Source organism: Dasypus novemcinctus, chromosome 13 (genome assembly GCF_030445035.2).
Source record: "Dasypus novemcinctus isolate mDasNov1 chromosome 13, mDasNov1.1.hap2, whole genome shotgun sequence".
NCBI lineage: Eukaryota > Metazoa > Chordata > Mammalia > Cingulata > Dasypodidae > Dasypus > Dasypus novemcinctus.
The window spans coordinates 89,647,455-89,675,262 of NC_080685.1; the positions used below are offsets into that span (position 1 = coordinate 89,647,455).

The following is a 27,808-nucleotide window of genomic DNA, read 5'->3' on the forward strand; positions in this document are numbered from 1 at the left end:
CTTATGTATATTAAAACAATTATAAATGGGCTCCCTGTCTAAACTCCCTTACTTCTATCAGTGTCCTCATAACTCCCCCAGTCAAACAGGCTTATAAACTCCAGGTCAAATCCTCTTCCTCCAGCCCAGTCTGCCATCCCAATAGTAATCAGCGTCCAAACTCCACTAGCCCAGTTCACCAAAGTGCTCGTGCCACTACCAGCTATCTATTACTCTCCCATACATTCCTACTCTCTGTATTATCTTTACCACTCAGTTGTTATTTACATATAGCCTTGTATTGGCAGCTGCCGTTTTACATGTATATGACTTGTTTCCAAAGGATCTGAAGGATTTTAAGGGCTGGGGTTATTTATTACAATTCCTTGTCTTCCCCACAGTTCCTACTCCAGGGCCTTGCACCGAGTAGGAATTCAATAAATAGCTGCTTGATTGCTAATCTTCCATCCCGCCAGAGATGGTTTGGAATACATGAAAAGGACCCAGACCCAGCGCCACAGGGGAAGCCACCTACAACAGAGGCTAGGTCTGAGCATGCAGCAACCAACAGGGCCCCAAAACTCAAAGCCTCTGGATTAGGTCATAGTAAAGAATATTTGAGGAGAAGGAAGGTTAGAGTTGAGACTTACCCAAATTAAAGGGACTCTGCTTTGAGGAAGTAAGTCAGGAAGTCCCAGGGAAATTTTCTCCTAATTCCAATCTCTGAAGCCTTACCCCAGTAGAAAAATCCATCCCCCATCTTCAGCTGGGAGAATTCAGTGACCCCAGAATCGGTCTCCCACATTTGGAAGGGATCTCAGCACTAAGGAGTGTGCCCTCCCACTCAATGCAGGAAACGCCCTCTCTCTGCAGCACCCATGAAGGGCCGTCGTCCCCGTGCTGCTTGAACACCTGTGGGGACAAGGCGCTCGCTGCTTTTGGAGGTAGCCTGCGCCATTGTTAAAGATACGGTAAGAAAGCCTTTCTACTTCCGCCCCTTGTTTCTAGTTCTGGAACGAAACAGACTAAGACTTCCTGAGTAGGTAACAAAAAAACTAGTGATAATTGCCAGATATAATAGAGTTTTCAAATATTTTTTCCTTCTGAGATATTCAAAGGACACAGAATCACCGACTCTTTGGAACTAGAAATGCCTTTGCTCAAAAATGTTTATTGAATGAAACTGAATATAGCCCCTTCTGCTTGCCAACATGAAAGCACTTGGTTCACACTGTAAAGGGAATCGTGTTGTTTCTTTACAGGAGGAAACTCCCTCATCACCCATTGCTAAAATCCTTAAGCTCAGAAAATGCATCCTGAGATCTAAACTAAATCCCTCACACTAAAGCATTTCCTCCAGGCTTAGTCCTTTCCGTTCCCTGTCTTACTTCTCACAGGGGTGGTATTAGCTTGGTGCCACAAAACAGCAATATTAACACATAACATTGGAGTGCCTGCGAGGAGCGGGCACTGTCACAGGCACTACACATATTCCCTCATTTAATTCTCACAGAAATTCCGTGAGGTGGGGGGTAGTTTTCCCATTTTACACAACAGGAAGTCCGAGGTTAGGGGAGTTCACTACCTTCTCCAAGCCCGCCCAGCTAGTAAGTGGCAAGAACAAAATTCAAGGCAAGATCTGTCGGGCACCAAACCTTACAATCTTTTCCCTAACAATCCAAAGCTTCTACGACAGTAGAACATCTCTGCCAACCTTGTCCTGTCCCGGAAATGGGCCGAAATTATTGTTTCCATTCCCCAGAACAAGAAGCTCGTCCATAAGCAGCATCCAGCCTCCTGCCGTCCCTAGCCAGATTCCGCCTGACAAGGCACTCCCGCCTTGCTAGGATGAAGGAAACGAGACTAAAGATTATCCAAAGCCAGGATGCCAGTGACCCAGAGATGCCCGAGGGCAGAGCGCGGCATCTCCTTGGCTAGCACGCGGCACATAGCCACGTGCTTTCCCACAACACACCATCACAGGGTCGTGGGGCTCAGGAGCCCGTGAGGTGTGGCATTCCTGGGGCAGCACAAACACTACATTTGCCTGGGGCCTGGCAGCTTCTCTGCAGCCCTGCTTTTGGTAAACATTTGGCTGGCTCACCCGAGAGAGGCTATCAGGGACTGGGGCTCTGCCTGATCTCACAACAGTCCCAGTTCTAGGAATGGGCCCCTTAGTAAAGTGCTGGGGACAGCACAGAAGAGTCGTAAAGGCTTAAACTCGGCCTCTCCTGCCAGTCAACCACAGAAAATTGCCAGCATCAGTTTGCCTCTAGCTGAAACATTCACAGCAAGGCTCCCAGCCCATTATAAAACTCAAGCTTTAAATCCCAGAATGGTTCCTAATCATCTATCCGGTCAGTGTCAAAATTTTCAGTGATGCTCTCCTCACCCAGTCAACAGAACTCCCCGTCCAGCTCTCTTCCCAACCTAAAGTCAGGGTGCATGGCTAAACACCTGGTTGCCCTCCCTGGTGCTGGCCTCATCTGGCCTCAGTGACTCCCCATTATTCAACCTCACATAGGATGTTTAATATTAGAGACAGAAGCAGGTCCCAAACCCACCATTTGTCTCCCCAGTCCCTAGAGAGAAAATAAAATGCCCACTCTCTTTGATGGTCTAAATTCTGTATTGGCCCAAGGAAATTGTATGATGCATTACCGCCACTGGCACCTGTTCTCAGGTGGTTGTCCTTGAGACCTTCACCTGGCACCTTGAAGCTACTCACCTTTTATCTGTCATCTCCCTGGGAGATGTGGTCATTAGCAGAGAGCACAGGTAGATGTCTAATTAAGCAATCACCAACAAATACAAAAGCTTGTTCAAGCCACTGCCACAGAGCATCCACCTGGGATCCTCTTACAGGCAACTCCCTCCCCCAAGCTTCCTGGAAAGGTCCCTATTGTTTGCCTAGAACCCAGAAAAGTGTCCAAATCTGCCCTCCAAAACTTATCTGCTGGCACCAACTCCCCAGCCTCTGCACAAGCCCTGTGGGCACTCCGCGCAGAGAGTACAATGTGAATGATGCCCTCGCAACTGTGGGAAGCACCAGCCCTGGGCGGGTGGGAAGTGAAGGCCCCCTGCAGCTGGGAGGCATAGGGTCTTCTAAGAGGATGTCTCTTACCTGCCTCTTTAGGAGTCCCAGAGCCATATCCTGCCATCCTGGCATTTTGGGGTCGGGTCATAGGAAGCTAGCTGCCCTTGAGCAGGTAGGAGAGTGGAGGAGGAGGAGGAGGACAGCCCGAGTGGCTCAGCCGCACTCCTCCACCTGTGCCTCTCAGGCCTCTTTTCTGCACTGTACACTCACCTGTTCCGGTTTCACCCTTTAAATGGAATGTTCCACTTGTCCTCAGAGCCCGGGGAGAAGAAATTCCCTGTTCAGGAAAAGCTTTCTTTTTCAGAGGTTTGTGTCTCTGTGATTCTATCAGATACTTTTGCAGGGGACAAATGAAGGAAATGAGCCAAGGGAATGACAGAAAAGGACCCCGGAAGGGCAAGACAGACTCTAACTAGTGACCACTCCCCCCAGCTGGGGGATGGTCTAGCCCAGGTCTCTGGAGGGGAACAGACACCTGCTGTCTCCGTGGCTCCTGGCAGATCCCACTGTCGGGTGTCAGATGGATATCCCAACCAAACTGCTGTGAGAACTAGTGAAAGCCCCTTAACCTGTGCCCTCTCCCTACATCATGCTTTGTCTTTCTTGTTCTAGGCCCTTATCTCCCTGGCTCAAAGCATGTATCACACTCATTTTTATTACCTACACAATGGGACAGGAGGCCTGGGGATGTGTGAATTGGCGCCCACACACTTTTCAAAGGAACCCACTGTGTGCCGGTACTAGGGGACTAGCAGCACCTCAGGGATAAATCAAGGGCTTCTAATTCCATGCTGGCTCCAGTGATCCCAAACCCATGGAAGAGGGCACCCGACCCAGTGCAGGCTTCAGTGCCTCCACATGCCCCGGGGTGCTGCCAGCTTGGCTCAGAACCCTGGCCTACACTTTTGTTCCACCGAGATATGTGGGTTCTCGATGGCAGAAATGGGAGAATGACTTTTCTTTCCAGTTGCTGGGTCATGTCCAGCTGTTTTCCAACTCCTATGAGGCAAATTGGACTTTAATTACGGCAGGAAAGATTTAGGTTAGACACCAAAGCAGGACTTGGAGTGAGTGATAAGAGTAAGTCTAGGACTCTGTCCTTGGGTTTTAAAGCCAATTTCTCCTCAGCAGGGTATGGTTCGATGTATCCTATTTTCATCACGTTACTCTCTTGCTCAGAAATGTTTGGTGCCCCCCTCCCTCTGCGTGCTTGCAGCATAGAGGTCAAACGCCTTGGCTTGGCATTCAAGGTCAATACAGTGCATCCCATTCAGCATTCAAACACTATATTCCTCTGCTCACATGCGTAATTAGTCTCATCCAGCCAGACTGAGCTTTTCAGTATCTCCCAGACACCCTTATGCATGCCTGTTCTACGCCACCTCAGTCCCGCCTTCCTCCTCCCTGGGATATCCCTTGTGGCCATTAGAGCAAACCGACCTTTAAGGTAGCACATCCCAGCCAAACTGATTATCTTGTAGCCTGAGGAACTCCTGAAAAATAGATTCCCGGACTCCATCCCAGATGTCTATTGAATCCAGATGTCCCTGGGGGAGGCAGGAGGATGCCGATTTAAGGTTGAGCGCAAATGCTCAAATGCCACCTCCTCCTGAGAGCCTTAAACACCCCTGGCCCACAGAGAGCCCCCCCCCCCCCCCACCGTGAAGTCAGAGGCAGGCATTGGTCATTCATTCACAGACTTGTTCTGAGCACCCTCAGTCCTAAACCCAGAGGCGCGACTGTGGCCTACCCTTGAGGAGTCCTCCGTCTAGTGCCTGGCCTCAGGCAAAGATAAGCAAGAAAGCAAAAACCAAAGCCCACACAGTATGAATGGGGAGTTGGGAAGACAATCAGCGAAGGCAGCAGCATGGGGTGGGAGCATTTGGGAGGAGGAGGGTGAGCTTTCCACAAAGAGGACCTCAGTGAGGAGGTGGGAGAACACAGGGGCCCCCTGACTAGGTCAGGGGTCACGCTGGGAAGGAATGCATCTAAGAGCTCGTGTCAGCCCCGTTCCAGGCACTGTGGGAGATGCTTTATAGCTGTGCTCGCGTCTATTCCTCAGACCTAAATGGAGCTGGAAGGGGATTTAGGGGCCTGACTGGAGAGTCCCGTGATGTATGCACATGAGCCCAAAATGGCGCCTGCTTAATAAATATTTCCTCATGGATCAATTGATACCGTGATCTTTGAAGGCTCACTCCTAGCTGGAGGAAGCTGGGATCCTTCAGAAGCAAATACAGCTCCGAAAAATATTTTCCTAAGTTTTAAACCTTTGAAAGAAACACCAGAACCGAAGAGGGGCAGAGAGGCAGCGGCTGGGTAAGAGCCTGGCTTTCCTTATACAGGATGCAGGCAGTGGGTGTCACGACACTCCCTATGCCCACGAGAAACCCAAGCTTGGGCTGGGGAGACAGCTGCCCTGCACGACAGCTGTGGAGGGCTCACAACAGGGACACGGGGAAATGCTCTCAATGGTGGGCTTAGTGGACCAACCACCGGCAGGCCTTGTGGGGGTGGGGGACCCTCAGCTCACCCCAGAGCTGTCAGGGCTGATCTTGTCCTTCCTCCCTCCTCCAGAGGCACAGCGCCTTAGCAAACTCATCTCCAAGAGATGGGAGCCCCTTCTAAAAGGCCACAAAATGTCCCTTGGTTTACACTTTTCCTGGCCTCCCTATCTTGGTTTTAACCTTATCTGGCTGGTTGGGATTTTAACCCACTGGGGACAATACAGATCTCAAACCTTACCGGGCTAACACTGATACCACCAGGCAGCGGAAAATCTTGGCTTACTCCTCCTTCCTTTGGCCTAGGCGTTAGGCCATCCTAGGGTGGAAAATTCCTCCACCGTAATCCCCAGTGGGCACCTGAGGCCAAAGAACAGAGAAGCCGAATGAGGAACCTCAGATAGTTACGTGGCCTCTTTGAATCAACTTTCTTCCATCGTTAATACAGAACCATCAAATCTGCAGCTGAAGTAACCGGAACTGGAAGTGAGGAACCCTGCCTGCTAGTCTCCTCTAAGCCTTGGCTGAATCATTTAACATCTCTGCGTCTCTCTCTTCCAATCAAAATGGGAATGGAACCTAAGTCCCAGTTCTTGTGACTGAAAAATAACTTGATTAATAAGAAAACACTTCAAATGTTAAACCTAAAAGCAAAACATAAAGTATTGTGCTAGAACATCGATCGGCTCATAAAGAGAGCATCCAGGGACTTCCCTTGCTCAGGCAGGGACTCGGGATTGGGATGCCTTTCCCTGATTTGAGTCTGGCAAACGATAATATCAGCCAACAGTATCCCGCAGCCAGGCCTCTTCTGAGAGTATCAGCAGAACCGTCCAACCAAGACCTAAGGCCAGACCCCAGTCAGGCCTGAGCCTCTGAGCAGAGTCTCCTTAGAACCCTCACATTTGGGAACCATCATCTCAGAGCCCCCCCTCCCCATACCCCTCAACACGCCAAGCTAGAGAAAGCCACCACCCTGAAAAAAGGGCGCACCGAAGCCTGTCGGGTCTTTTTTCTCCCTCCCCTCAGGAGTTTTCTTCTCATTCCCCCATCTCTCTTTCCAGCTAGACCATGTAGGCCGGTGTCTTTCAAACTTTCATTAGTGGGTCGGGAAATCAGTTTAGGAAATCAAGATCAGCCTGTTTTACATTTCATGGAACAGAACAGAAAACAACAGTGTCCTGTGCTTCGTAAGCCTAATTTTTGATACTTTTAAAACATGTTTAACACACATACAAACATATACACACTTAGAATTCTAACTCAGCCACTCAATCTTTCTCTGCGTCAATTTCTTCACCTTTAAAAGGAGGACAATGACAGGGCCCACCTCATAAGGTTGCCTTGGAGATTATATTAATATACAGAAAGCATTTGGAAAAGGAGTTGGCACGTGCTATATAAAAGTGTTCAGGGAAGAGGACATGGCTCAACTGATAGAGCGTCCGCCTACCATAGGGGAGGTCCAGGTTTCGGTACCCAAGGCCTCACAGTGCTGCCACATGCAAGGAGTGCCGTGCCACACAGGGGTGCCCCCCGCATAGGGGTGCCCCATACGCAAGGAGTGCGCCCTGCAAGGAACGCCACCCTGCATGAAAAAAGCGCAGCCTGCCCAGGAGTGGCACGGCACACACGGAGAGCTGACACAGCAAGATGATGCAACAAAAAGAGACACAAATTCCCCAGGCCGTCTGACAAGAATGCAAGAGTGGACACAAAAGAACACACAGCAAATGGACACAGAGCAGACAACGAGGGGAGGGAAGGGGAGAGAAATAAATAAAATAAACCTTAAAAGAAAAAAAAAACCCATCAGTTTAAAAATAAATAAATAAAAGTGTTATTTCATATATTTATATGACGGTGTATGTGGATCATTGCTTTCGAGATAAATATCTTCCTACAGTACCGAGGAAATTTTGAGAGCCACTGCTGTGGGAGAAGCTAAGAAGGGTTGTTAGTGGAAGGCTCTGGGCTCTGGGATTCTAGGTTCTTGACTATACTGCATAAAAGAATTTAAGGACATGCCATAGAGTAAGCAAGTGAGAAGAGTTTATTAAGAAATAAGAAAAGAGCTAAGTACATAACCCGAGACATGGACCGAGGGCGCGCTGCAGGGTGAGTTGCAAGCATGGAACCCAGGATAGGTCTTTTTAAGCCTTTCGTCCTACCGCTCCTGATGTTGGGGCGGGCCCAGCTGCCTGCTGCTCTGACTGGGTGCATTACAATCCCCGCCTATTAGCTCTCAGGGGACCAATGGGAGGCCTGTTTGGGGTTATCTGGGGCTTCCCCTTGATCCCGAAAACGGTTCCAAACGGGACCTCACAGCCAGGGTCTAGGTGTGGTCTTTCTGGCTTTGTCCTTAGTAACAGGGGGTCTCTGGGTGGGGTCTCACTGCCCTACTCTCAGCTGGCCACGTTCTTTGCCAAGTCCCAATCACCTTCCCTCTTTCCCTCTACTAAACTGCCTCAGAGTCTCTCCAAGGATAATATATACTGAAGGTTTCCCAGGTATCTGTCTGTACACCCAGCTTTCAGGAAAGAGGCACAGGTGATTTGAGGAGGGCATGGTTGGGCAAAGAGTGGAGGGAAGCTTCTAAGAGCACCGTGCTAAGTGCTTTTCAAATTGACTAATGCACCCACATACAAACCCAGTAGGGTAGGTACTATTATTGTGTTCATTTTTAAAGTGAGGAAACGGAAGCAAAGAGAAATTAAATTGCCATAGGGCTAATACATAGGAGCCAGGATTTGAACTCTGCCTCCTAAGGCTGGATTTTAACCACCATATGACATTGTTTCCTTTTAATGGCAACTTCATGCATGGGAGGAAGAAACCAGAGCTAAGGGGTTCTGCCACCGAGGAGACGACCTTTTTGTGAGTGGGGTGACTTCATCGTCATTCTCCTCAGAAGCAAGCAATTTGATTTTCTACTGGTGGAATTCAGGAAACATCTCCAGGGTCCTATCATAAAGTCCAGAGAGTTCTACTACAATAGTTTGAGATAATGAATTTGGTTAACAGGGCTCATAACCATATCATGTGCTAACTACTCAATTAATTTGAGCAGCATAAACTTGACTAAAGGATATTAAATTTCTCCCATATCCTTTCTTGTAGAAGACCCTGTTTCTTCCTGAACTTGTCTTATTTTATCTTCTCCACAGTCCAGAGATGTCAAGGACAAAATTCTCCCCTTTTACACCCCGAGAGGCCCATGACTTGCTAGCGTTCACTCTGTGAGTGAGCTTGATGAGGAGTAAGGTTTCTGGTAAATGAGAAAATAGGAAGTTAGGTGGTCTCTATCCCAACCAAATTCCTCACACTGTCTGGCTCTCCCAGCGAGTCACCTGCCTTGTTTCCTTCCCATCTTGATACCAATGCAAATTTCCCCCAGGACAAGCCACTCAGGTCACCTCTGGAAATGACTATGTGTTCAGCAAAGCCAGCTGACACTTCCAATGGGAAGAAAGTGAGGAGAGGAAAAAGAAGACAACAATGGACTGTAATTGGGGATTTAATTCTTTTCCCCCAGAGCCATCCACGATCGTACACCTTGCTACAGAAAATTTCCAGTCACTTGGAGCAAAACAAGGAGCAGGCGTTTTATCTCCTCAGCTTTATGGGCACTTCCTCAGAAATTCCCAATGACCCTGTTTACTGTGCTGGTAGGTACTGAGGCGGTCTTTTGAAAGGAAGGGGAGCAGGAATGTGAGCTGACTGACACTCCCTCATTCTAGGCAAAACCCACAACTTTTGTTTGTATCTTTTCATTCTTGGTAAGCCTCAAACACAAATGGGGAAACTAAGATCAAGAAACTTGAAGGAACCGCTCATTGTCACAAACTGTGAAAATAAGCAAGAGCAGGTCCCATGAAGGCCAGGCTCCTTTTGGCGCTGGTAGGAACTTCTATTCCCCCGTAAATCCCTACTCCCCACCAGGGAGTGGTCCCTCCCTCTGCACTTCCTCTGTAACGCTCACACAGGTCTTCTGAGCCATGCTTACCACTCTCTAGTGCAGTTATTTGTTTACGTACCTGTCTCCCTCACAGAACTGAGTTCCTTGAGGGCAGTGACTATGTCATAATAATCTTTGCATTCCTGGTATCTGACATATAGTCGTTTCTTAATAAATGTCTGGAGAGGAAAGAGAAAGAAGGGAAGGAAAGGAAGATGGGAGGGAGGGATGAGGAAAGCAGGAGGGAGGGAAGGAGGGGAGGGAGGGATGAGAAGGAAGGAGAGAGGAAAGGATGAAGAAGAAGAGGAGGATGAAGAGGGAGGGACAGGAAGGAGGGAAAGGAAAGGGAATGAGGGAAGGGAGGGATGGGGAGGAGGGAGGAAGGAGGGGGAGGTGAAGCCTGGCAGGTATGAAGAGATCATGAACACCTCAAGCCAATGGAAATCAGATGATGGCAAAATGTCCTCTGCTAGTCTAACTCTAACTGGGACAAGTAGAAACAGGCTGTCCCCCTAGAGCCTGTCCAAGGATCTAAATAAAGCGCTCTTATAACAGGGTGGAGCTTCAACTACCAAGAGACCAGGCAGCTTCCCAGGGCAAAGGGGCTCCATCTTTCTTACTTCTCTCCTTTCCCATCTCAAGGTGAACACGGGACGCGGATATGGCCCAAGTGATTGGGCCTCCACCTACCATATGGGAGGACCTGGGTTCCATCCCTGGGCCTCTTGGTAAAAAAAAACAAAACATGCCCCATGGCAAGCCAAGAGCCTGCACAGCAAGCCGAGTGCCCATGCAGTGGGCCGAGTGCCCGCACAAGTGAGTCATGCAGCAAGATGATGATGCAACAGAAAAGAGATGAAGGGGAGAGCTGAGGCGAGGCGCAACAGAAACCAGGAACTGAGGTGGCGCAAGTGACGGGGAACCTCTCTCCACATCAGAGGTCCCTGGGTCTAATCGGTGAATCCTAGAGGAGAGAGATGAGAAGACAAAAAGAGAACTAGATACAGGAAATCACACAGCAAAGGGACACAGACAGCAAAAACAGCAGGGGGGGAGGGGGAGAGAGGAGTGAACAAAGAACCAGCTGCCTCTTCCCCTCAGGGCCTCCTATGCTCCGCGCCTCAGTCTTCCCATCCAAAAAACGGAGGCTCAGTCCTGTCCCGGATGATGGGAACGGATTTAGGGAATGGAGGCCTGCAGCATGAACTGGGGAGACCCCTCCACTTCAGCCCACTCAGAGGCAGGGGCGCGCTTTCGGCAGTACCTGTCGGATGAGGAGCTGCACCAGAGGGAATTGAGGAAGGCACGTGTTCCACGTGGGGCACCACAAACAGGGGTGGAGAGGGCGGGCAGCTTCTACGGGGAAGGACAAGGACGCAACCAGGAGCCGTAATACAGACCTCGGCTTCTCTCTGGAATTCCCCTGGGGGGAAGGGGGGAGCTGGGGAGACCTTCTGACTGGCCAGAATGAACCCTTGTAGATCCCTCCCTGTCCTCCCTTCTTTCTGGAAAGTACAGGGTCCTCCACCTCTGCCCGCACAGTCCACCACTGTTCACCAGGATAAAGGCACGCTCTTAGAACCTGATCCCTGGGCGATGCGGGGGTAGGGGGTGGGGGTGGAGGGGGTTCTCAGCCTCCTCCAAAAACCCAGAATAATGCCTTTAAACTCTGCAGATCCTGCCTGTCCTCCTTTGAAAAACAACAAGTCCTTAAGCCAAGCCGGGTGCGTGCCAGGCAGTCAGGCACCTGGAAACGAGGTAGGAAGCTGTTCCAGGAGATCTTGTGGCTTCTACTTTATGCCAGAGAGCTGGGGGTGAGGCAGGGAGTCTAGGCTCAGTGACACTGGGCCCTCAAAGTGGACAAAGCTATTGTTGAAGACAGAATGTGGGATGGTATCAGCCAGAGGCCACGGCCGCCCCGTGACCTCGGGACCCAAGGGCAGTAGGAGGCAAGCAGCATCGACAGGAGAGTCCACTGCATAAAGCACCTCTTAAATGGAAGCCAGGAGCCCTGAGCTCTCGGGTTGCCTCTAAGCTGGTGTGCTGGGGGCCTCAGGCAGGCCACAAGCCTCTCTGATCCTCAGGTAACTCATTAGCACCCAGGAAGATTCCTTCTTGCCAAAAGGATGGGGGCCAGGAGGGAAGAGGAAACCAACTGATGGTGCTGCATGCCTGCCTAAAACCCTTACAAGATTCACTCCCATCTCCCAGGTCTGGCGATCCAGGCTCCTCACAAGCTGGCCCCCCTTCTGGCCTCCTCCCCTCCACCCCTGCAGTGCTCCCCGTGCTCCCTGGCAGTGCTGGTCTAGGCCCCATTCCCCGAGTTGGAGCATCCCGGCCTCTGCACGCAGTTCCTTCTGCCTGGACTCCGCCTCCCCGTGCTGGAGCCCCTCGGCAGCCGCTCCCGACGCCTGCCCAGGCAGCCTTCCCTCCTCTGTGCTTGCAGAGCCCTCTGTGCATCTCATCTTATTTTCCTTAATTCTTTGTTTACAGGCCTATCTCCCTGCTAGACGGAGACTTTACAGGACCAGAACCATGTCAAATTCGTCTTTCACTCAACAAACATTTATTAAATGTCTGCTCTGTGCCAGGCTCTGTTAGGTGCCAGGATACAAAGGAGGAGAAGGCGGCCTCACAGCCCTGCGCCCCCGGTCCTTAGGACAGGGCAGGCCCAGGGCAGGCCAGGCCACTGCTGCTCAGCGCGGTAGGAAAGGCTGCGTGCAGAGCAGGGGGAAGCAGCACCGGAGCTGCCCCTGCAGCTCTGCTTCCTCTCCTCTACCACCATTTACTAAGCATTTGTTGTAAGTAGTTTAGATGCATTCTTTTTCTTAATTCTCAAATTAGTTCTCTAACAAAGGCAATTGTTATTCTAACTTTGTAGATGAGAAAAGTGGTACACAGAGAGGTTGAGAAACTTGCTCAAGGTCACATAATGTCCATTTTCCCTTCCACCTTGGTGCCCACAGTGTTGGGGGGGAGAGGGGGGGTGGGGGGGTGGGGTTGAATGGGACCTCACATATATATTTTTAATGTAATATTATTACAAAGTCAATAAAAAAATAAATAAATAAATAACACTATTAGGAGCAAAAAAAAAAAAAAAGGTCACATAATGGACAGCAGAGCTCCCCTAAGACCTCAGGTCTGTCTGACCCAGACACCTGCCCTTAGTCTCCTACTGCCAATTTAAATAACTTCATGAATGAGCACCTGTGTGTATCCAGACTACAAAGTCAGAACAATAAGAGACACAAGAGGGAAAAACATAACGAGAGACCCAACAAAGCAGGGAAGGAAGGTGGCTTAAGTGATTAGGTGCCTCCCTCCCATATCAGAGGTACCGGGTTCAGTTCCCCATACCTCCTAAAAGAAACAAAGAAGATGAACAGACACACCAAGTGCAAACAACAAGGGGGTGGAGAGAGGTAAGTAAATAAAATATCTTCTGTGATCTATGTATCTTTAAAAAAAGATAATAAAAAATCAATTGACTGTTAAAAAAATAATAAATAAAACCTTAAAAAAAAAAAACCCAGTTGCTGCTACTGTCCAGGTAAGCTCCTCTGCCTGGCCTTTGAGGGAGCTTTTCCAACATCCCTTATTCCTTCTACTCCTTTCTTCTGCCCCGAATCCCCAACCAAGCTAACTGGTCCCAAGGATTTGGCAGATATAGTTTCATCAATGCGAGTTCCTCTTCTTCTTCCCATCCTAAATCTCAGCCATCAATCTCTTCCAGGAAGCCTCCCCTGACAGACCATGTCCAGCCCTGATCTGCCTTTGCTTTACATCTCCTTGGAACATAATATACTCCCTGCATTAAAGTTGGTTGAAGCCACTGCGAAAGTAATTAATACCACTGGATTGTGTAATTGAAAGTGATTAAACAGGAAAATTTTTGTTATATCTATATAACACCATAACAGAGGTGTTGCAAAATGCTTGTATAACTGGAAACATGGACAAGTTTATCCGTGCATACCTGACACATAGTAAGCATCTAATACATATTTGTCAAATGAATGAACAACTTACCAGAGAGGCAACTAGCAGAGGGTGTAAGCTGGCTAATAATAACGTATGTTTAGTAAGTGCACACTATGTGTCAGGCACCATTCTAAATGCCGTTTATTTCATCTTCACAACTTCTGAGAGGGTTTTTGTTTTCATCTCCTTTTATCAGATGAGAAAATGGAGACAAAAGGAGGTTAAATCTCCTGCTCCAGGACAAAGTAGCAGGACTTGGATTTGGACCTGGGTAGAATGACTGCAGAACTGTGCTCTTGACCAAGTTAGCCAAGAACAGCTCCTTTGCTCCCGCCATCCAGCGTGTCACTGAGTCCTGATGACAAGTACACTGAGTGAGTGTTCTGACGGCCGCTGCGTGACGGCTGAAGCCGCACAGGCCCTGCGCCCCAGGTTCTGCCTGAGCCTGCAAGAGTCACCTCTGGCCATAATGAGAGGCATAACAATCCAGCCGGCGGGGATGTGCTTCAGCTGCACAGCGACTTGACGAGCCCTCTTCACTGTCCCTGGGTCTGTCCTCCAAAAGGCGTTCTTCTTGCCGAATGGGATCACCAGGCAGTCCCAGGAAGAGCCAGGGCTGGGGGTTTTGAAGGGCAGAGGATGGGGGGAGATTTCTAGTATCCCAACCAAGGCTGAAGTAGAGGACAGGGCTAAGGAGGGTAAAAGAGTATTTGTGACTAGGGGCAAAGACGTTGTGAAAAGATTTAGGAACAGGGTAAAGAAAGGGCCCTTGGAGAATAGCCCCTCTATGGGATGGGATGGGAAGGCCTGGGCTAGGCAGTGGGAAACTCCAGCTCTGGCTATTTTCTGACCCCCCCTCAGAGAGGAGGCTAATGCTTAGACAGGAAAGTCTCACCATCAGTAAGAGAGAGAAGGGAGCCAAACAAAGAAAACTTAGAAATATTCTTCCCTGAGGTTGAATTTGTCTGATAAAATCTTACCTGGAAGAAGTAAAATGCAGAAACACTATGGAATAGGAGAGAATATCCCAGAAATCACAAAAGTTGAGGGTTTTGTGTCAAAAGGCACTGAATTGGAGTTTGATTCTGATCTTAATGTTTCTATATGATCCTAGGCAATAGCTTACTTCATCTTCCCTAGACTTCAGTTTCTGTGTTTATTAAAAGGGTATCAGGGAAACAGATGTGCCTTAGGCGACTGGGCTCCTGCCTACCACATGGGAGGTCACTGGTTTGGATCTCAGTGCCTCCTAAAGAAGAGAGCGAGCTGGTGCAACGGGCAGGAGCAAAGAGTTGATGCAACAAGATGATACAACAAGAGACAGAGAGGAAAAACATAATAAGAGACACAACAAAGGTAGGGCACAGAAGTGGCTCAAGCAATTAGGCATCTCTCTCCCACATCAGAGGTCCCAGGTTTGGCTCCCAGTGCCTTCTAAAAAATAAGGAAGATGAACAGACTCAGCAAGTGAAAAACAACAAGGGGGTGGGGGAAATAAATAAATAAAATAAATCTTTTTTTTAATAAAGGGTATTGAGGAGTGATGTGGCTCAAGCAATTGAACACCCGCCTCCCACACGGGAGGTCCCAGGTTCGGTTCCCAGTGCCTCCAAAAGAATACAAACAAACAACAAGCAGACAATGAGCAAAAACAGTGAGCAAGACAAAATGAGCAAACAACGAGCAAAAACAAATAAACAGACAACAAGCACAAAACAACAAGAAAAACAATGAATAAACAGATGAGGGAACCATCTCGGGGGGTAGGGGAAAGAGTATTGAGGGGAGCACATGTAGCTCAAGTGGGTGAGGGCCTGCTTCCCATGTACAAGGTCCCAGGTTCAAACCCCAGTACCTCCTAAAAAGAAATAAACAAATGAAAAAACCCACTTTCACTGGGGAGTGGATGTAGCTCAGTGGTTGAGCCCCTGCTTCCCATGTACACAGTCCTGGGTTCAATCCCCAGTACCTCCTAAAAAAAGGGAGTTATTGAGTCACCTGTTCATGTTTTCATCCTTTGGCATGGGGTCTATGTTAGGATAAAGGAGACCAGAAACTAGATGATGCTTTGAGTTATTTAGAAGAGAGAACACACAGAAATATGAGGCCTGAGCAGAGTTCTGAGCTACAGACAGGCAGAAGCCACCCCCATTCTCTGGAGATTGATTTTGGAACTCTGAGAGATAGGGAAGCCACACCTCAGGCACCTTCGGTAGTGACATCTCTATCCAGCTGTTGGTGGGTACAGCTCTTTGGGATGAGCCCACAGAAGCTCAGAGGCAGGAAGAGATGTTCCCCTTGATTTAAGCAACACAGGGAAATGCAGGTGGAGGAACCACCCTTAGGGACAGGGTGGCCAACTGTCCCAGTTTGCCCAGGACTGAGGGGGACTGACAGAATATGGAACTTTCAGTGCAAAAACCGGGAAAGTCCTGGGCAAGTCGAGACAAATCAGTCAACCGACCAAGGAACTCGCATATAAATATACCTCTGGTTTGGCAAAGAACCAACGGCACCACATGAAATCAACATGGTCAGAAATATTGACAGCTCAGGGCCCGGGCTGGGAGGCCAAGTGCCCAGAGCCCCGGATGGGGGAGCCCTGGGCACATGTGTTACTGTGGACAAGTCCCGCTCCCCTGGGCTCTGGGTCGCCCTGCAGACAGTCTGGGCGGGTTCACCTTCCTATTTGAATGGAGGACGAGTACTGGTAGAAACTAAGTGAGGTTGCTCAGGAACCTGAGCCCCGAGAAAGGGCCTTGCTAGTGGTTTCCAGAGGAGCAAACGCAAGAGGAGGCCACAGAGCAGAACTGTGCTTCCTAGGTCTCCCCGGAGGTCATTTAATCCTGCAAGGGTTTCAGTGGCCCGGTCAAAAGAGGGCTGCAGGATGGGCATGGCGAGAAGCAGTAACAGCCATTTTCAGGCTCTAAATGCCCAGCAGAGCGGAGCCGCCGCTATATGGACAGAGCAGTATGCAAAGGGGCAGAGTCCCTTTGCCCAGAGGGACCTCCCTTCCTCACTATACCCAGCACCCTCCCTAACGATTCCAGCACAGCGAGCCGGGCTTCCCCTGGCCTTAGCCCACGTAATTCTCCCCTCACCTGCCTTGTGAGGTGCACGGCTGAGTGTTTGGCATGTCCAGTCCTGCTGGGGCTGACTCTGCAGCCAAGGGGTACAGCACTAGGCTCCAGCCCCACGACCCCTCTGCCAGCTAACACAGAGCCTGGGCTCAAACTGCGCACTCGAGTCGGTGGATACCAGAGGGCACGAGTGGATACTCAGCTCCTCTGCCCCTTAAAGGCAGCCTGCTCCACCCGAGGGCCAGGGAGAAAGCACAGAGCCTGAAAGGCAGGAGCTCTCTGGATCCTGCCTTTGCCCACGCCCAGGCATTCCTTAACTCGGCAAACACTTTATCGGGCGCCCGCTAAGAGCAAACACTGGGAAAGAAAGGCAATAGCGGCCATACTCCGAACGCAGAGAGGAGAGGAGAGCACAGAGGGCGGAAATCTACAGATACTTCTGACTCTCCTCGAGAACATAAGTGTGGTGGCCCGTCCCCAGCCACCCCACAGGTGAGAAGTGGAGACCAAAAGGGAAGAAGAGAAGCTGAAAACCTGGTTAAATCACAGAGCAGTGCTCTGCCTGATAGACAACCAAGTTTTACTTGAACTTACCGAGCTCTAAGCCCAACCCAGAAGATGAAACTAGAGAATTAAAAGGATCTGAGAAATGTAGTCGAATCCCTTTGTCCTTCTCCTCGATTGGCTCATTCATTCATTTGTTCATCCATGTAGTCAAAACATACTTCTCACGTGCCTTCTGGGTACCAGCACTGAGCCACCTCACAGCGTCCACTCTCCAGCATCACCCTCCTAACATCGGCCCTGCATAGGATCCAAATGGGTCAAGGCCATGCACCTTTGGACTCTACTCACTGCCCAAACCCTGGGCCCTGTGCGAAGGCAGAGAAGGAGCCAGGCAGAGGCACAGCGGCTGCCTGCCCAGCACAGCAGCCCCTGTAGCAGAAAGTACGGACAAAGCAGCTCCTCGGGTTTCTGTCCCTCCCCAGTCTCTCTCCCCCTTTCTCCTCTGCCTGTGAAGGAAACCCTGCCACTCTCTGCTCACAGGAGGCTTGAGTAAAAGGCTGAGTCCCCAGCAAAAGAAGAAACTCAGAGAAATAACCGGCTAGAGTCTCAGTGAAAGAGAAGCAAAAACATCACGTTTTGTTCACTCTGCACTGCTTCCCTTTTTCTGACCCCGATTCTTGCTGTTTGCCCAGACCTCCTTCCTGTCCTTCCCTCCTGGCATTGGGGGCTCACCACTTATTTTCCCTCAGCTCCAGTCCTCTCGGTCTTCCTTTCAAGGCCCACAAACTATTATTTTTTAGAAGGAGGTACTGGGGATTGGACCAAGGACCTCATATATGGGAAGCAGGCACTCAACCATTGAGCTACATCTGCTCTCCAGTGAGAGTTGGATTTTTCTGTTTGTTTGTTTTTAGGAGGTGTCAGGGATCAAACCCAGGACCTCGTACAGGGGAAGCAGGTGCTCAACCACTCGAGCTACATCTGCTCCCCACAGATGATGTCTTGTCTGTATTGTCTGGCATGTGGAGAGTTACAGGAACGTCAGTATGGAGGAAATGAACTTTGGTGCCGACCTGTCTCTCTCCCTCCCTTCCCCTGGAGACTGCTCAGGCCCAGGAGACCACTGGGAGCCCTGTGGTTGACTGGCACCTCTTAAGTAGGCTGCCTCCTCTGCCCAGGCAGGTGGTTGTGTCGAATTGTCTAACTGCAGATTTCCACCTCTGATCTGCATGGGCAGATGGGCAAGCAGCTGTGCCAGGCCCCAAGGGGACTGCAAGCGCCCAGGGAGGAGGCAAGTCCACCTGGCTCTCTAGACCCAAGGCCTCGGGAGGCCCTCCTCAAGGGCAAGAGATGGCCCAGGCATCCAAAAGGGAAAAATACAAGAGCAAGTGTAAGCCAAATTCCACGGCCTCTCCAGTCCCTCCCTGCTTGCTCCCATTCCTAAGGAAAGGACAGAGCAGGTATCAGAGCACCCGGGTGGCTGGATTTCCTTTCCCATTTTAGGCATATCATCTGACTCCCTGTGTCTCTGAGATCAAGTTCTCTAAATTCTCTGGATACAACCTCACCATCTTCAAAATCAGGGCTGAAGCCCTGGTAACTTCTGATAACCATAGCTGGGATGAAAGGGACAGATACAGCTATCAGATGCTGCTTGACAGCCTTACTGACAGATACTGAAAGATGCTGTAGACAGTCCTACAGGAAGTACATTCAACTGTCAATTTTCTGCCACCACTCTGTCCTTGTGGTGTAGTATCTGCAGCCTCTTGCAGCTAGATATTGGATTTTTATGAGTAGATGATTCAAAATAACAATAGCTAATATTTATTGAATACCTATCATGTGCCAGGCACTGTGCTAAGCTCTACATTTTTACATTCTTTTATTTAATATTCATAACAACCCTATTAGGTAAGTAGAGAAACTTATGCAGAGAAAAATTAGCTAACTTTCCCAAAGCCAAACAACCAGAGAGTGGTGGAGTCAAATTCACTCCCAGGCAAGTTCATTTCAAAGGTTCACTCTAAACCTTTATGCTGGGAGCTCCAGTAGCGCAATCGGTTAGCGCGTGGTACTTATAAACCATATGCTACACTATTTCTTGTGTGCATGCTTTACAAATACAAAGCATTATTATTAGGACATTGCTGGTAGAATGAGACAGAATGGGGGTATGGGCTTGTCTGGGAAGATGTGTGTCTGATCATTAAACTGATTAAATATGGCTAAATTGTATTTGAGAGCTAATTGGAAAAGTTATATGGAGTGTCTCAGGTTCTGACTCTTTCCATCAACACAACTCTGACTGGATAGAGAAGCAATTGACTCTCTCCAGGACTCTTGACTTGGCATTTATGGGGTGCATGCCTTACCAACACATGGAGGCCAGAATGGATGGGAGAGGGCCACCCCATTGCCATGTGGTCTCAGCCTCCACAGCAACACCTCCCAGAGAAGGAAGCCTCTTTCCAAAGTAAGAGAACACTCACAGTGGGAGGAAAGAAGCAAGGTCTAACGAGATAGAGTCATTAACAGACAATTACCTTGTCATGAATTAATGGCTTAGGCAATGATCATCAAGGCTGCTAATATCACAAAAAGAAAGACAACCCAATTTTGTGTGCCTCCTGATACAGGCACCACTGCCAATGGGTTCCTGGTCCTGAAAAAGTAAATAAATTAAGGGAACCTGAATTTGATCAAGCCCTAAATCTAATTACATTTACTGGAAATACAGGGACAGCAGAACATGTTTCCTGAATGGTGAAGATGCAATCAGCCAAATGCAGAATGGCACAAATGTGAAAATCTCTGCAAGTCCTGTAAAAACACTGTCAGAAGAAAAGAGAGAGAAAATAATCTATAGATTAAAAGAGACTTAAAAGCTACAACAACCAGTCTCTAGGTATGGACCTCATTTGGAGCCCCATAGAAAGAAAACTAGGGGGAAATTATACAATAACCAGAGAAGTATGACCAGTTACTGACTATTTGGTTTATAAGAAAGTGTTCATTTTGTTTAGGTTCGATAAAGGTATTTTGGTGCTGTTTTTAAGAGTCCCTATCTTTGGAGGGAGATAAACTGTTAAGGAGTTGCTTCAAAATAACCAGAGGGTCGGAAGGCCTGGGGGTATGTCAGAACAACACCTGCCAGGAGACAAGTCTTCCTTGTTGAACCTTGGGGGTGGGAGTCATTACACTATTCTACTTTTGTACGTGTTTGAAATTTTCTATGTTAAAAGACTTTAAAAAGAAAATCAGCTCTTTCCCCGCCACCGCAAGGTTACGTGGAGGCGGAGGTTCAGGTGATTTCAAGAATCAGCTCCTTTTTGTGTGATCTATGTATCTAAAAAAAAAAGATTCGGCTCCACCCATAACCCACCGCCAGGGCGAGGAAGGCGCAGTTGCTGGAGGTGTGATGGACGCTAAGGCTGCATTACCAGAGGGGCTGAGGGCAGCCTTCCTCCACAATGGCCCAGCACCTGGACTCGCAAGCCCCGAGCCCAGCTCCAAGTGCTTGCATCCGACTGTGGTGAGCCCACGCGTGTCCAGCCGGTGGCGGCCCTCGGTGCCGACACCACATCAACCCAGTTAAGGCTGGCGACCACCTTAAACCAGGGGAGGGGGCAGGCCTCTGAAATCGACAGGGGAAGCCCGCGAAGCGGACGGTGGCAGCTGTGTGGTTGTTAAGGACTATGGCAAAGAATCTCAGGCCAAGGATGTCATCGAGGAATATTTCAAAAGCAAGAAATAAACAAATAAAAAGCTTTGCTCTCAAAAAAAAAAAATAGACAATCATCACAGATCATCACTGCTGTGATGGAACCACAGGTGCAATAACCTCTGAGCTGGGCACCGGGCTCTGGCTCTGGCCCCTGGGGCTCCTGCCAGGGAACACAGTAGGAGGTCACCCCTGGCTGTGTCTCGCCTTTCAGCGGAACCCCACAGCTGAGCCTCCCTTTCCACAGCGAGGTCCTCAGCAGTGGGGCCAGCACTCCACAGGAGAAAGGTGAGGCCCTAAGAGGAGGCAGCTCTTGCAAGGTCCCAGCAGGAAAGCGCGATGGGGCCACACTGAGTCTCATGTGCAGAACCCACTCTCCCTCCCCGGCGCCACCCTGGCTCACAGCTGAAACCAAGCGCAGTTCCAGCCTCTCAGGGCTCAGGGGCCTGGAAAAGAACAACCGGAGTCTCAGCAGAGCAGCACCTGCAGTAGCTGGGGCAGAGGGACTTGCTGCCTCCGTTAGGGCCGTGAGTGGGGGAGCGGAGGGCAAGAGGCAGGCAGGAGGCGTGGAAAGGCCCCAGGAGAGCTGAGTGCCGAGCCCACGCCCCAGGCCAGACCCCACCCCCGGGGCCAGGCTGCGGCCAGCCCCACCTAGGGCCAAGAGCTGGCACCTCCCAGGCTGGGCCTTCCTTCAACACTTCCTGGTGCTGCGGATTGGGAGAGGCCAGGAGAGGGCTCGGAGCTGAGAGGACAGAGGGAGAAAGGGAGAGAGATTTCAGAAGGGAAAGGGAGAGGAAGGGTACAGGGCGCGTGAAGAAATACCCCAGAAGAAGGAAATCCGGGGGAGAGTCCCCTACCTGGCACATTCCAGACCTCGGAGTGAGAAAAGGAGAGAGAAAGGGAGGAAGAAAGCAACAGCAGGATGTGAGGGGAGAACGATGGAGAGGGGAGGGCTAGCGAGGCCCCCGGAGCACACACGGATTCAGTGCCCCTGCCCCCACCTCCCGCAGCCCCCACCTCCAGGCGCCCGCCAGCTCAGGGGGAGCTCCCTGCCCTCTCCCGCCCAGGAGGGGCTCGGCGCCAGCTCACGGGCGCACCTCCAGCCAGTCCCTTTCCTACCTCCCAGCAGCCCGATCCCAGGAGAGAAGTGGCCGAATCCACCTGCCTCCTGGGGGCAGCGTGCCCAGGAAGGAGGCTCCACCTCAGGGCCCGCGGCCAATCGAGGGCGTCAGAGGAGCCCGCCGGGAGCCCGCCCTTTTGGGGCCTGCTGCTGAAGGGTTAAGTCATTATTCACCCAAGGGATCGTTGCATATTCATGTCCGGGCTGGGCAGTCACGAGGTGACCAAGGCACAGTGGCCTCTGGGCCATGTCCGACTCCCAGCCCTCGCTCTGACTGACCTCCAGGCACCACAGGATCCCAGGTCACCCTTGAGTCAACCTACGCCAAACCCAGGCACCAGCTCCTGACCCTTTAGGCTCTGAGCACGTGGGCCAGCAAGTCCCTCGTGAAAGTGAAGGGACCTCGCCTCTGAAGCCAGATGCAGTCCGACCCTGAAACTCCAGTTCCAGCTCTGCCCCTTGTTGGCTGCGTAACCTACGGCAGGTCACTGAGTGTCCACGAGCCTCAGGTGCAGTCCCCACGGTCCCTTCCCTCGGCTGCACCTCCAGAGCGCAGGCAGCGTGCACAGATGGACAGAAAAGCGCTCTAGGCTCTCAGAAGGAGCCTCTGCTCTACAAACCTGGGGTATCATTACCATAAGCGAAAGTTACTGCCACACCTAGGAAAGAGGCGGGTTTCTGTTAGTCCCTGCAGGGCCTCTGCCGAATAGAACAAGGCAAATGACTGGCTGAGCCAGAGAACACCAAGGGCCCCAGGCCACAGGAGCCGTGCCCTGCAAAGGCAGAGGCCCCCAGCAACTGCGGGAGGGAAATGAAAAGTGACTGGGCGTGAGGGAGCAGAGCCAGCGGAAAGGCAGAGCAGGAGACTGCGAAGGACATGACTGGGGCTTCTCCAACCCTCCAGGACTTGGTCCAAGCTGGGTCACACCCCAAAGGGTTCCCAAGGAGGGAGCCGTGACTGCAGAAACCCCCATGTGGAATCTGAGCTCACACCCGGGACCCGGGAGGTTCTCAGCCTCTCCTAAGAACAGCCGAATCAGCAACATTTACCTATCTTTTTATCCACATTGGCTATTTTTCACACGAGTTTCACAATGACCCAAAGGAAGGAAACTATAATTAGCCCTATTTCTCAGCTGATGAAACAGTAGGAGTTCAGAAGGGATGGTGAGTCTTGGGAAGTTCTGTATCCGTAGAGAAGTGACAAGCCAGGACTGGAACCCAGGTCTCTGACTCCTCCGCACAGCCAGAGCTCAGCCAGACCAGAAGCGCAGGCCCAGTTCTCCAGGCCATGCTGGGCAGAGCTCCACCCGCGGGCTACAGAGTCCTCAAACCACCTGCAGACCTGGCAAGCTCAGAGGCCCTGGGTGTTAAAAAGACAGACTTTTAGGGCAAGCCGAGGGTTCTGTTGGCAATAAATTCCCTTTAAATATTAAGAAAAATTCTGCCCATTTTGCTCCTGATTAGCAACAAGACTTCCTAAAGGGCCTGTTTAAGATTATAAGGTCCCTCTGAGGCTGTCAGTGAATACCTAATTACCTTCCCAGGCAGGCGAGCATTGGGCCATTTCTCCCCAGGTCTCAAACACAAATGGAAAATAGTAATGACATGACAGTGGCAGAGGTGGGGGTCAGAACCCCCTGTCTCTAGAAGCTGCAGCAGGGGCAGGCCTGGGATGGGGTGCAGCAGGCAGTATAGACAGACAAGCTGCAGCCCAGGTGCCCGAAAAAGTTCCCCTGAAGCAAATAAGCTTCTGGGCAAGGGAACAAGATAACATCTTAGGGAATGCAACACTCAGATCCCAGAGGAAGGAGTCAAGAGGGGACAGCCTGGAAAGTGGGGAGCAAAGCCCCTTGGCATCTCTGTTCAGTCCATCTCAAATGTTTGTGCGGAGAGGGAGGCAAAGACCCTGACCCTCTGACGAGCCTTCTAATTGCCTGTGAAACGCGCAGGCGATCTCCAAGATCGGAGAAGGGTGTTGGGCCTGCCAATTTCAACTTCCTACCGGGAAACCAACAGAGGCACTTTCCTACTGGACCCTTCCTTTCCTTTGGCCTCCCAGGGGTTAACCAACAGATGCTCCCCTCCACCCAAGGACCATTCCAAGCCAGGCCAGGAAAGCAGAATGGAGGGGGCAGCCAGGCGGGGAGGCGTTTAGCTTGGCCTCAGCCCAGTCCCACAGACAACTCTGCTCGATGCTTAGACACCCAGGCTGGGCCTCTTGGACCGAGCCCCTCCCTTCCTTCCCCAGTCGGGAGAGGCTCTAGAGAAGACCCTTCTTGGATGAGGTGGGGGGTGGAGGGAGAGAATAGGAGCTGTACTTCAAAATTAGGGAAAAGGCCGAAGGAAGAACACACCTCTCAGGTGCATCTTGGAAGCTGCAGTAGGCAGCTACGGCCTTCTCTGCTCTTTGCCAGGACAACTGGATTCAGGCAAGATGCTCAGGAAAGGCCAGGCAGCCTCCGGCTCCAGAGCTTCCAGTGCCAGGGAGGTGGTGCCACTTGACAAGCAGAGACAAAAGGGACCTTGGAGAAAGCTGGCAGAAAGAGTCCTGTCATACTCCCCTCCTCCCTTTGTGTCTGGGCAGCGAGAACTGAGTCCCTCGGGGGACAGGAGGGCCAGCTGTTTGGAGCAGTGCTGTGGGGACGATGGGGCATATGGGAGGTGGGTATAGCGGTACCTTCTTTCAATCCTCCCAGCCACTGCTCTGCCACAGTCCTCTGTCCCCTCACCTCAGCTACTTTGATGGACTGCAAACAAATCTGTTGGGTCACCTTTAAGAAGTGCCTCTGAAATGTTCCAGGGCAAAACTCCCTGCTATGGGGGCGGCCCAGGGTTAAGCCTCTCTAGTGCCAGGAGGGGCTTTCCAGGGGTCCTGTACCTAATCCCCCATCTGGCTCCCTATGCCCACCTCCTGCCTCCAGCCACCAACTCAACTTTCCCCTAAGACTTGGATTTCCAATCCCACCCCCTGAGCCCTTGAAATAACTCTCAATTTGTCATCATAAACCTATCACCAACCAATCACGCCTGTCCATCACGCTGCCTTTAGATGAGTGATTAAATGTGACCCAGCCAAGCCCCCAGACTGCGTCACACCCAGTTCCGATGCCTTTGTCTCTGGTCTCCCTGCTCTCTCTAAATGACAAGTCATGCTCTGGCTCCCAAGACTTCAGAGACTCTAGTGCCTACAGGAGAGACAGGCTAAACTTCTTAGCTTGAAATGCAAGCCCCAATTTATTTCTCCAATATGATCTTCTACTACTACCCTACATTAAAAGTGCAGATGCCCGATCAGTAGGACAAATCATTGGTGCCACAGGAATTCAGGAGAAGAAGAGGTCATTTCTGTTGCGGACAGTAGGACAGACTTCACGGAAGAAGCGTATACACATGTGCACGTGCATGTATGTGTGTGTGATATTCAGAGTCATGTCCTGGACCAGCTCACACATGGCTCTACCCTCTCTTCCTCTCTACTGCACCTATACACACACCACTATGGGTTCGTAAGCATAAAGGACATACATTTACAAATCCACAGGGATGAGAAAATGATTTTCTGTATTTGAAGATCTATCAAACTCCAGTTATCCAGGTCTGTGACTGGAACCTGCTAGTGCTGGACCAGAGTGATAAAGACAGCACGGTTTGAAGAGACCCCTGCCAAGGCTTCAGGCAGGGGAGTTCGCGGATGCCTCTCATTTTACCTGCCCCTGAGTCCCGGTGCTCTACCAAAGGATCAGCACAAGAAAGAAGAGCCTCAGGGTAGGGAGGAAAGCAGTTTTAAGAAACTCACCTCTCTCTGGTCTCCAAGACTTCTTAGTTTATACCTTCGGAAGGGAGGGTGTGAGAAGAGTTAAGGAAAAAAAATCTGATCTCCTCTGCCTTCTGTGAGTCTGGCCACTCACTGCTATATATCAGTGGCCAGGCAGGAGCAGAAGATGGAACTAGGCTTGGGAGTGAAGGGACAGAGCAGACCAGACTAGTGGACGCCTAAACTAGCCAGCTCCTCCCTTCCCAGGCATGCCTCGAGCCAGAAAATGATGAGGCCTGAGCCAAAAGAATAAGAGGGAAGGGTGTAAGGGAGGGGAAAACATAAATCATTGCTCTCCCCAGCAGCACCAAGGAGCCCTTTTCTCCGGTGACTGCAGTTTCCTTACCAGTCCGTGTCATAACTCATCCAGGGAAACACCACCACTGTGCAGGCACTCCCAACGGGGTTCCCATACATGACAAGACAGAGACCAAATAATGGAGACAGAGCCCAGAGGTGAGGAGAGCAAGTGAGCATGAGGATGAGGAAAAGAAAGACAATCTTGAACTCTTGCTGGAATTAATTTTAAAGGCACAAACAAAAGCAGTTCACGTAGGAGGGTGAATCTCCAGGTTCAGCCGCTCTAGGGGAAGCTCTGGATGACTGGAGACCTGGCTGCCTGCACTGTGCTTTCAAAGTACCAAGGAGAAGGGAAGTCCCCAGTGACAGGGAACCAGGGTAAATGACTCCCAGTAGCTTGAGGGGTGGAGGTGTAATCGGGAAACATGTCCACAATAGTCACGGATGAGTGTCAGTGAATAACAAAGACATTAACAGGCAGTTCCATCAACGGCATCACCAACCGTAAGTCATCCCAAATGTGCAGAGTGCCCACTGAACCCTTGAAAACAAGAAGTCAAGTCATGATATATACTATGGAGTAAGTGCCAAGCACTGCCCGGGGTGTTTTTATGCATCTTATTTCCTTTCATCCAACAACACTATGACTATGTATTCTCTTCTTTATTTTACAGAAGAAGAGACTGAGGTGCCACGAGATTCCACGTACAGGAGAAAGCATGTGCCCTAAGTTCTCAAAAACCTAGGCTTGAATCATGGTTATCCAGACCTCTAATAATGTGGCCTGACTCTGTCATCTCAGACATGATATTTCACATCTCTGAGCCCCAATTTCCTAATGTGTAAAATGAGGATACTACTACTTAGTTCACAGATTGTTGTAAAAATTAAATAAGGGAAGCAGATGGGCAAGCAGATGTGGCTCAAGTAATAGGGCTTCCGCCTACCATATGGGAGGACCCGGGTTTGATCCCCGGGGACTCCTGGTAAAAAAGAAAGAGAAAGCGTGCCTGAATGGTGAGCCAGTGCCTGTATGGTGAGCCAAGTGCCCACACACTGAACCAGTGCCACGCAAGCGAGTCACGCAGCAAGATGATGACATAACAAAAGAGAGACAAGGGAGAGTCAAGGTGAAGCACAGCAGACGCCAGGAACTGAGGTGGCGCAATTGACAGGGAATCTCTCTCCATATCAGAGGTCCCCAGGATCAAATACGATGAATCCTAGAGGAGAAAGGTGAGACAACAAAAAAGAGAATAGATACAGAAGGTCACACAACAAATGGACACAGACAGCAAAAACAGCCGGGTGGAGCGGAGGGGACAAGAAAAAATTAGATAATTTATGTAAAGTTCCTAGCAAGGTGCTGGTAAGTGCACATACTAAGTGCACAGTCAGTGTTCTCTCCTCTCCCCCTGGTTGATTAATTTACTCATTCACTCAACAGAGAGTAGAGTTAAATGTGTGCGGAAAGAAGGAAGGGAATGGAATTTATGGAAGCCTTTTTCTTTGTCAGAAACTTTACTATATCCTTAAGGTAGGGTGTAGAGATTAACAACAATATGACAAGGTCTCTTCCTTCCAGGAGTCTTCCACTAGCAAGCCAAGCCCACAAATAACTGAATGTCAGGGAGGTGTGATAAGAGGCATGTAAGACAAAGGCAGGTAAAGATAAAGAGGCTTGAGGCCTAGAAAGGGGAGTGACATCTCCCAGAAGATAGCTCTTACTCCCGTGAGT

General features: G+C 50.3%; 1 protein-coding gene across 34 annotated transcripts in view; it reads right to left on the reverse strand.

Moving 5' to 3' along the window:
* PLEKHA6 (pleckstrin homology domain containing A6) overlaps positions 1-27,808 on the reverse strand; it is a 144,031-nt gene that overhangs the window by 79,871 nt on the left and 36,352 nt on the right. Inside the window, exon 1 of one of the 34 annotated variants that reach the window (XM_071207688.1) lies at positions 3,104-3,280. The exons of 32 other annotated variants lie outside the window; for them this stretch is intronic. The gene's annotated coding sequence lies outside the window, so the exon portion shown is untranslated. Of the gene's footprint in view, positions 1-3,103; positions 3,281-27,808 lie in introns of those variants that run through there. One more of the 34 variants, XM_071207686.1, reaches the window with a different exon arrangement.